This window comes from Neocloeon triangulifer, unplaced genomic scaffold, assembly GCF_031216515.1.
Source record: "Neocloeon triangulifer isolate White Clay Creek 2 clone unplaced genomic scaffold, ASM3121651v1 ptg000014l, whole genome shotgun sequence".
NCBI classification, from domain to species: Eukaryota; Metazoa; Arthropoda; class Insecta; order Ephemeroptera; family Baetidae; genus Neocloeon; species Neocloeon triangulifer.
Genome location: NW_026775556.1, coordinates 23,516,327 through 23,524,485, shown reverse-complemented (window position 1 = coordinate 23,524,485; position 8,159 = coordinate 23,516,327). Strand labels below are relative to the sequence as shown.

At 38.5% G+C, this 8,159-nt stretch overlaps 1 protein-coding gene across 9 annotated transcripts in view; it reads left to right on the top strand.

Annotated features, from left to right (window-relative positions):
* The first annotated feature begins 81 nt into the window (after positions 1-81).
* LOC132199616 (RNA binding protein fox-1 homolog 1-like) overlaps positions 82-8,159 on the top strand; it is a 39,365-nt gene continuing 31,287 nt past the window's right edge. For 4 of the 9 annotated variants that reach the window (XM_059624472.1, XM_059624477.1, XM_059624476.1 and 1 more), the window contains exon 1: positions 84-766. The gene's annotated coding sequence lies outside the window, so the exon portion shown is untranslated. Of the gene's footprint in view, positions 767-8,159 lie in introns of all 9 variants that reach the window. The other 5 variants (XM_059624469.1, XM_059624471.1, XM_059624467.1 and 2 more) reach the window with 2 other exon arrangements.

Here is an 8,159-nt window from a genome sequence, read left to right as displayed (position 1 = left end):
AAATTTGGTTCCTTTTCTCGACTCTCGCCACAATTGTGTTGGCAACTTTGCTGCAGCCGCCGCAAGAGCAGGGCACGCAACATTCCATTCCCTCCATTCCCACCACGGAGGCTCTACGCAGGCACGACCGCATTTTTGCAAACCTGCACCGACCTGCACATTGGCAAACGGAATCTGCAAATCGGCACCACCGAGCATTGGCTGGCGGGACACGAGGGCCTGCCCATTCTACACGGACAAGAGAAGACTTAAGGGTGACCAACCGAACCGCGCTGGGCGATCGCGAGCCTCCTGTGGCCGAGGCTGCGAGTTAAATAACATAAATTATCGACTGGGGGCTGTGTTGCTGAATAAAAAGCAGCAGCACTTTTGATTCTGCGCCTGGCAACATGGCAAAGCTGCTGCGAGCGTCGTCACACTGCTAGTAAGTAAGTGGTGGTGAGCCTAGAACGAGCAACAAAGACGGACACCACGGTCGGTCGGACGCTCCTTAGCTGGGACACAAAACACCCCGAAAGGGCTCATCGCGCGAATTGCATTCCGAGGACGCCCGACGCAAATTGGCAGAGCCGAGCTAGAGAAGGAGGAGCAGGGCGCGGGCGATTCGCCATCGAGGTATTGATCTGTGTGGATCACTCAATTCGCTCCTCGTGTGTGTCCGGATAATCAGTGAGCAGCAGTGTCCGGGACGATATGATCGTCTGAACGAGACCTTCGAGAACAATAACCAGCAACCCGCCATTCGAACCGAGAATCGACCCCAGAGGTGAGTTTCAAATTACAAAATTCTTTCCTATGTCAACAGGGTGGACCACCCCCGACCCCAAACTCGGCAAAGTTTTCACTCTCGCTTGATACAATGGGCCAATTTTGCGTAATTGAAGGGTTGGGCCTTCCGAGGTGGAGTTTTGTATTAGCCGAAGATCGCATTGTTTTCGTTCGGGGAACGGCCTGTCTGTGCAATGAAGGGCAGACATTGAATCTTGTGACCGCCGCCGCCGTTGTTGATTGTCTCTTATTTGGTAAATAACAAGAGACGCCTTCCTTCCTTGCATGGCAATTCTGTGTCCGTACATGCACTGCCTGATGCATACTTTCTAACTTTTTTCCGCTCATTATTCATTCCAGTTGCATCGGGACTCGCTGGTGCACAATTTGCATAATTTAATAGTGGATTTATACATTCCATCGCACGTCCATCATTGAAAAAGGAACGGTGCATTCGTTTGAAAATAGGCAGACATCCGTTCGGCAGCTCAATTTTGGTCCGAGTGAGGAGGCGATTCGTTCGACCCAATTCCAGACAAGCTCTGTCTGAGTATTACGCCTGAATGAATTTATTCATTACGTAATTTACGGGCGAGTACACGCGCAATGTGAAATTGTAACTATCTAGACATTATGAATTAGTGCAAACAAGCTGCTTTGGCCAGCGTCAGCAGGTTAATTTCGCCAATTGTGTCGTTTGCATGAATGACCGGGTTTAATGGCTTAATTATCTACGGCTAAACATAGATAATTAACATGATAATTCTGCCACTGAGTTTGTCAAAAATTAATATGTGAAACTAAAAAGATATTTAAAATGGGGTCAAAATTAAATTAAATTTTAAAATAGCGTATGGATAAAAAGCGTTAAAATTAAATAATTATAATAATTGTAATTTTTATTTAGAGAAAGGTTTTGAGTTATTGAGTCGTTAGAGAAAGCATTCCATAATTTAAGTTAAAATTTGTGCACTTTTTCATTCTTTTGAACCAAGGTTTCATACAATTTTATTGAATCTAGATGATTTTTTTTTAATTCCAAATTTGCTTCTTTTTCACTATGATTTTGCTCATAATTATTATAAAATGCTTTAAATTTAATTATTTTCAACAAGAAAAATACATACTGTAACTGCTTTTAATGGAAAAAAATTGCTGCTTGTTTTTTTAATATCATGAAAAAAAATAGTAATTAACATATTTAATTTAGCTTTTAATATCTAAATAAGAATAAAATCTCCCGTGTCATGTTGCTTATCTAATCAAATAAATGTAACATTTATAATTTTTGTATCAATATTTATAACTTTTTTTAGAATCTCTCTCCTCATCCGATGCAATTCAAATCCAAGCTGTCTTTTCTAACAGGACCAAGACAAGATTCGTACTTGGCGAATATGTGTCATTTTTATGGTGCCCACTTGAAATTTAAACGGTACACCACACGTGATCACTCAGTCGCCGTCTTTTTCTCTCTCTAGGCGGTGGCACAAGTTGACAGACCTGTTTTTTTCGCCTCCTTAATTAATTACTCCTACAACTATAACTGCCCCGCGCAGGGAATTTTTCACATTATTAATATTCCGCCCCGTTCACTCTATTCCGTCTCGAGTGGAGCCTCGAGGCCGCAGCACTTACAAAAACACCAGAGCTCTTTCGCTCGCCATCAGCCTCCGTCGGGAATTTCATTGCCACTGAAAACAAATTCGAATCCACCGCAATTATTCACGAGCGGAGTAACATCTGGAAAAATAAAACACTGGACAGAAAAACGACGGTCCAGTATTGCACATTGTAGTGCGGTGGAGAAACCATAATTAGCGAGACACGACACCGATCACCTGCGGTTTTGAAACACGTTGATTGTCTAGACGCGATTCTCGCATATTCTATGTTTCCAGGCTGTCAAAAACGTGGAGATCATTTTCTTGCCAAAAGTTGCAAAAATAAATGGTAAAAGTATAAAAGAAAAGAGCAATTTTGTAATACATCTAATAAGAAATAATGCAAATTAAAGACACTTTAGATAAATTTTTTTGTGTTGTCAAACAATCACATTAATTTTTAAATTATTATTTAACCATTAGATTAATCAAGAAAAAACCCAGTACATTAAAATGAAAAGTTTGATTTATTTTATTTTTATCCGACAGAGATTGATTCGATCCAGAGCCTAACATAGCCCGTGAGCTATTGTTGAACAGTTGAGGCTATAAATAAATTTCGTAGTATCCATCATAGGTTTGTTTTTATAATAATGAATGTTGCTCTCCACTATGTTAACGGTTTTGCAACAATTTGAAAATCCAACTACTTGTTTGAAAGTAGATATTATTTTTTCATTTAGCATTTTGGCAAGAGCCGGTGTAGCCTGAAGCCAACAATAGCTCTGGACATGTTACAGGCGCTCGGAATGCCCTCATTAATTTAATAGCACCCGTTTTAGAACGCTGAAAGTAAATTTTCCGTTGAAATTCGTCGTTCTTTGTTCAAATTTAAGCCGATCTATCTAGACATGCAAGTAAAACTTTCAAATATTGAAAAAAATGTTTTTGCACTTGGAATAAATTTTATTTATCTGTTTTAAAATAAAGTTCTTTTGATTCTTAAATCAATCAAATTATTATTGAAATTAGTCTTTTATTAAATAATTAAACTTTTAAATTCTTAAAATATCATAAAGGCAACAAATTTCAACAAAACTAAGAAGTCGATTTGATTGATCGATAAAACAACTACATTTTTAAACGTTAAATAACTCATTGACTTCAGCTCCTTTTAATTAATGGGGACTCGAACCTGTAAATGATAGACTTGTTCGCTACTTCAGGATACACACAGACAGAAACGCTGGTCGAGCGAAAAAAGAGAATCGAGGGAATCGAGAAATACAAAACTAGTCAGTCGGCTGGCCTATTCTGAGAACTCCAAAGGTATAACACCTTTTTTTCGTAGCGGCGCAGCTGGCTTGGTGAGAATTAGCGGTGTTTGTGCGTGTGCGTTTGCTCCGCTTCTCCAAATACACAAGCGGGGAAAGTTTTTAATTTCTTGACGTCCCAAGCAGGAGAAAAAGCGACGGCAGAAGATAATATTTCACTCGCTCGTTGACACCGCGAGCCAAAAAGAAAAATATATAAAAATAATAGTAAAAAAGACGCGAAATCCGCCCGCGGATGCTGCCATTACTTTTTTTCTCCGCACAAGGCCACAAGTATAATTACATTAACTCGGAGCTGCAAAACAGCAGCATCTGTGTTTGCTATTTGGCGATTCAATCGAATGCAAGTCACTTATTGTAGAAAAGGAATGAGAGAAAAAAAAGCTGGCGAGCTTCGAGACAGGTTCTTTTTGCAATAGCACAGAGAGTGTTACATCAATACGCGCCGAGCGCATAATATCCCTTTCCCTTCCCACTGTCCTAGACCTCTTCTGCACGTAATTTCTCCCATCGTTTTTCTTGTGGCATTGAAATCATTTGGCCTAAATCGCGCTTGAGCGCATACTTTCGATTGCCACCTAACCGATCAAAACAACTAAACTGCTTTGAAATTTTATTCACTGTAAAGAAATCCTCAATCACAAAATGACGCAATAGAAAATAATCAAATGAAAAATGAAATCTCAACTTAAATTGCCACGTTTTATAAAATTTTGGGGAAAAATTTAATATTATAATTTTATTTATTTATTGTAGCATCAATTACAGTTAAGTTTTAATTAAATAAAAAAATAATGGTTCTTTTTTTGGTGCAATAAAAGATAGCCAATGTTGCTAATTGTTATTCGCTGCGAATTCTAACAATTCATAATAATATCATAGATTCATATATAATGCAAAAAATATAAAGTTCAAAACCTTGAAAAGAAAAGAATCTATGCTATATGAAAATATTAAATTAAATAAATTAATATATTTATCATTTAAAAATAAAATATGTATGTAAAAAATATTAAGCGCTATTTTAATTAATATTCTCATAATTAATAATTAATAGCGGCACTCCACTCTAAAAAAATTATTTGTTTTTTATTTGTTATTCAAAAATTTTAGATCAAAAGAAAAACGATTGCTGGGAGGCAAACCATGAACTTTTGGATAAAAAGTCATAACCAATACCAAAGTTTCTGCTAATAATTCCAAGTTAAAAAATAACTCATCCACCGGAACAGCACCACAATTAAGTTAAATTAAAAATAACTCATTATGTAGGTGGAAAATGTAATTAATCATCTTATATAATGGCCGGATATAAGTGACAAAACCTAGTTTCTATGTCGTTTTGAAAGGATAAAAAATATCATTTTTTTATGCTCCCAGCGATTAGTTCTGTTTTCAGCGTAAATTTTTATTTCACTTTTGGCGCAACTTCCTGCGATTGCACCTCAATACCCGTTTCCAGGTGCGGTCATTAGCATTTTAAGTGTGTACGCAAACAATTGTTGAAAGGCTAACCCACATTTGCGATTTTTAAGCAAATAGAATCGAGCATAAAGTGCCGCCGTGTGCGCCTCGCAACAAAACGCCTTTAACCCACATTTCATCTCTCGCAGGTGTAATTGCGCGATTTCTACCTGTATTGGGTGGTTTGTAAATTATTCATTCCACTGCTTCTTCCTTTTCTGTGTGCAATTGTGGGCAGAGGAAGAAGAAACTCGTTTTGAATGAATCGCGCCGGCAGGAAAGTATATATTATAAATTGCCGCTGCACTTTCTGTGCAAATCGCGACCCGTGCAAAGATGGAAATAATTAATTTTATCGCGGAGAAAGCGCTTCTTGTGATGATTGCGGTAATTAACGTAATGAGAAGATTTGCTTGTCCGCAGAAAAGCACCGGCAGTTCGTTTCTGGTTTGGCGCGTTGCACAACGTGAAGTCTCTCGTTAAGGCCGAGCCATTGAAATGAGAGTTTCAGTTTTAATTATTCTCGTTTTACTGACTTTGGTCATGGTTCTTCAAGTAAATAATACTGCGCTCGGTGTCGAAAGGTCTCGTCCGCAAAGCAAAAACACTCGGGAAGCAGGAATTTAGAAATTATTTTTCTCAAGAGATAAACACACTTGTTTAATTAAAGAGACAATATTAGACTCTCTTTTGGTTAAAAAAGGAAAATGGTTAACTCGAAGGTGCTAACTGCAAAAGTAATCAACTGACGGTTCTCATTTTGAATGAAAAAAGTTTAAAGGAGATAAAAAAGATTTGGATAAAAAGCTGATGTAGTTTTTTGCTTAACAACTTAATTAATTAATCTTTCACGGTTAGTAACGCCTCATTCCGCAAAAGTAGGCTAAATACATGGTCTTTTGTAGTCTGCCAAGTTTGTCCAGGTTCGTTCAATTTGCTTAGCTATGTAATAAATTATGAATGAAAAACAGCAAGAATTTGGTGGCAAGGAGAAAATCTAGGCGTCGCCGGACCTTTTCGGGCTTGAAAAAATCCCACGCCACCGAGCGAAAGGAGCTCAAATATTGCATACAAAAATAGATCTATCTATCATTAGTGATATTTAGATTTTTTCCTGGTCAGTGTAATTCTGAACTTGAAGGAAAATTTTAAATTATTTATTGCAACTTTTTCCGCTGCTTCATTTTTCCCAGTTTGGCCTGAGAGACTTTTCTTTCCCAGAGTACATAGCTTGAATAAACCGATTAGAGCAATTTATTTTTCCAAGTCGAGAGCGCTTTGTTGCTACACAAACTATGGTAATATTGTGCAGTTGTGGGGTTTCATAAAGGAGGACTTAACAAGTGGCGCAATTTGCACGACACCACGCACTCGAGTAAACATTTCCCTACTTAAGCCAGTTATGAATAGGCGGCTTTGTCTGCCTGACCGACGAGAATAAATTCCTCTTCGACTTGTGCGTTTCTTGAATTTGTACATAAAGAATTTTAATACGTACATAAGTATATGGAGGGAGAGAAAAAGACCCAGACGACCTTTCGCATATGATATCATCGCTATCAGTCAGGTTTTTTTTTATATTAATGCTTGTTGTCTTAAACAACAAAAGACGGATAGAAGAAGAAGAAGGTGAGGTTGCATCACCGCATTAAATAACGAATAAAAAAATTCCTGCGTGGTAATTATTAGCAATGCTAATCTAGCGGTTTCTCGCACCGACCCTAATTGTTTCGCTTTGTGAGAAGAGAGAGCTGAATTTATTTGATATATTTCAACTTTTAAAACAGGCAGGAAGGAGGATTCGTATATGAAAAATTCGATTTCCTGAAGCAATCTTTTGTGAAATTCTAACACCGAGCAAATTACAGTTTAATTGCGTTGGAAAAAATGGTTGAATGTGAAAGATTCTAAAAGCGCCTCGCGGTCGTTCGTAATTACGTCCATTGGGAAATGGATACCAAAATGGAAACTCGCACAGGTTGCTCGCTGTTTTTTTTCTCGTCGGCGTGCAAACAAATAGGCTACGGGAATGTTTACAAATAGAGAGACGGAGAGAGAGATTGATCGTGTGGGACGATCAATTTGCTCTGATGGGACATTTAGATTATTCACGTCGGTCGGTGCGTGTTGAGCAGGTGGACTTTCGAAAGAAAAAAAATAGAGAAATAAAAGTCTGAACTAAAATGGGTGCGTTCGGATTTGCATGGTTTTTTTTCTGGTCCAGAAGGAGTGGCGCCAACGGGATTTTCATTCACCTGTTTGGCGCGTTCTCCGTCAGATGACACCTGGATGTGCCCGGCGGCGCTGCTGACACCTGGCGGTGGCGCCGAGCAGCGCCAGGTTCACTCTCTCCCGGGAGCGAGCAAAGTTTTGCATTTTGCCAGCAGCGAGAGCAACTAAAGTTCTTCTTCACTTTTGTGCGAAGTTCCGAGCGGCTCGGTCCGTTTTTATTCATATAAATATATTTCGGGGGCGGTTTTATTAGTTTATTGCCGCGAGCGAATTGGGTCCTTTTTCTCTTGCGGAGAATTACAACCGCCGCGGCTTTTTACATATATATAAATTCGCCGCCCCGAAAAGTTTTAATTCGCACAATGCGTATGTACGCAGCAGCTCCCCGGAGACTGCTCGCTTCTTCCCCGTGTATTATTTATCGAGCAGCGCAAAAGTTGCCACCGTCCTGCACGATATGTGTATGTTTCCGTCCTTCCTTCCGACTCATGAAAAATTCACCCTCTGCATTGAAATCTCGCTTTTCAGACACGAATACCTTATATGATGCACGGAAGAAAAGCATTTTTCTCGCCAAGCAGACGTTGAGCGTTCAATAAAGTTTAACCAAGAAGAAAATTGATATAAAAAAAGCAATAGCGAGATTTTTACATAAAAAGGAAGACTTTCAAAACAAAATTTCAGTTTAAATGATGAAATTTTTTTAAATCAGACAAAGATGAAAAAAATATATTAAAATTTAACTTTAATCCCAAAT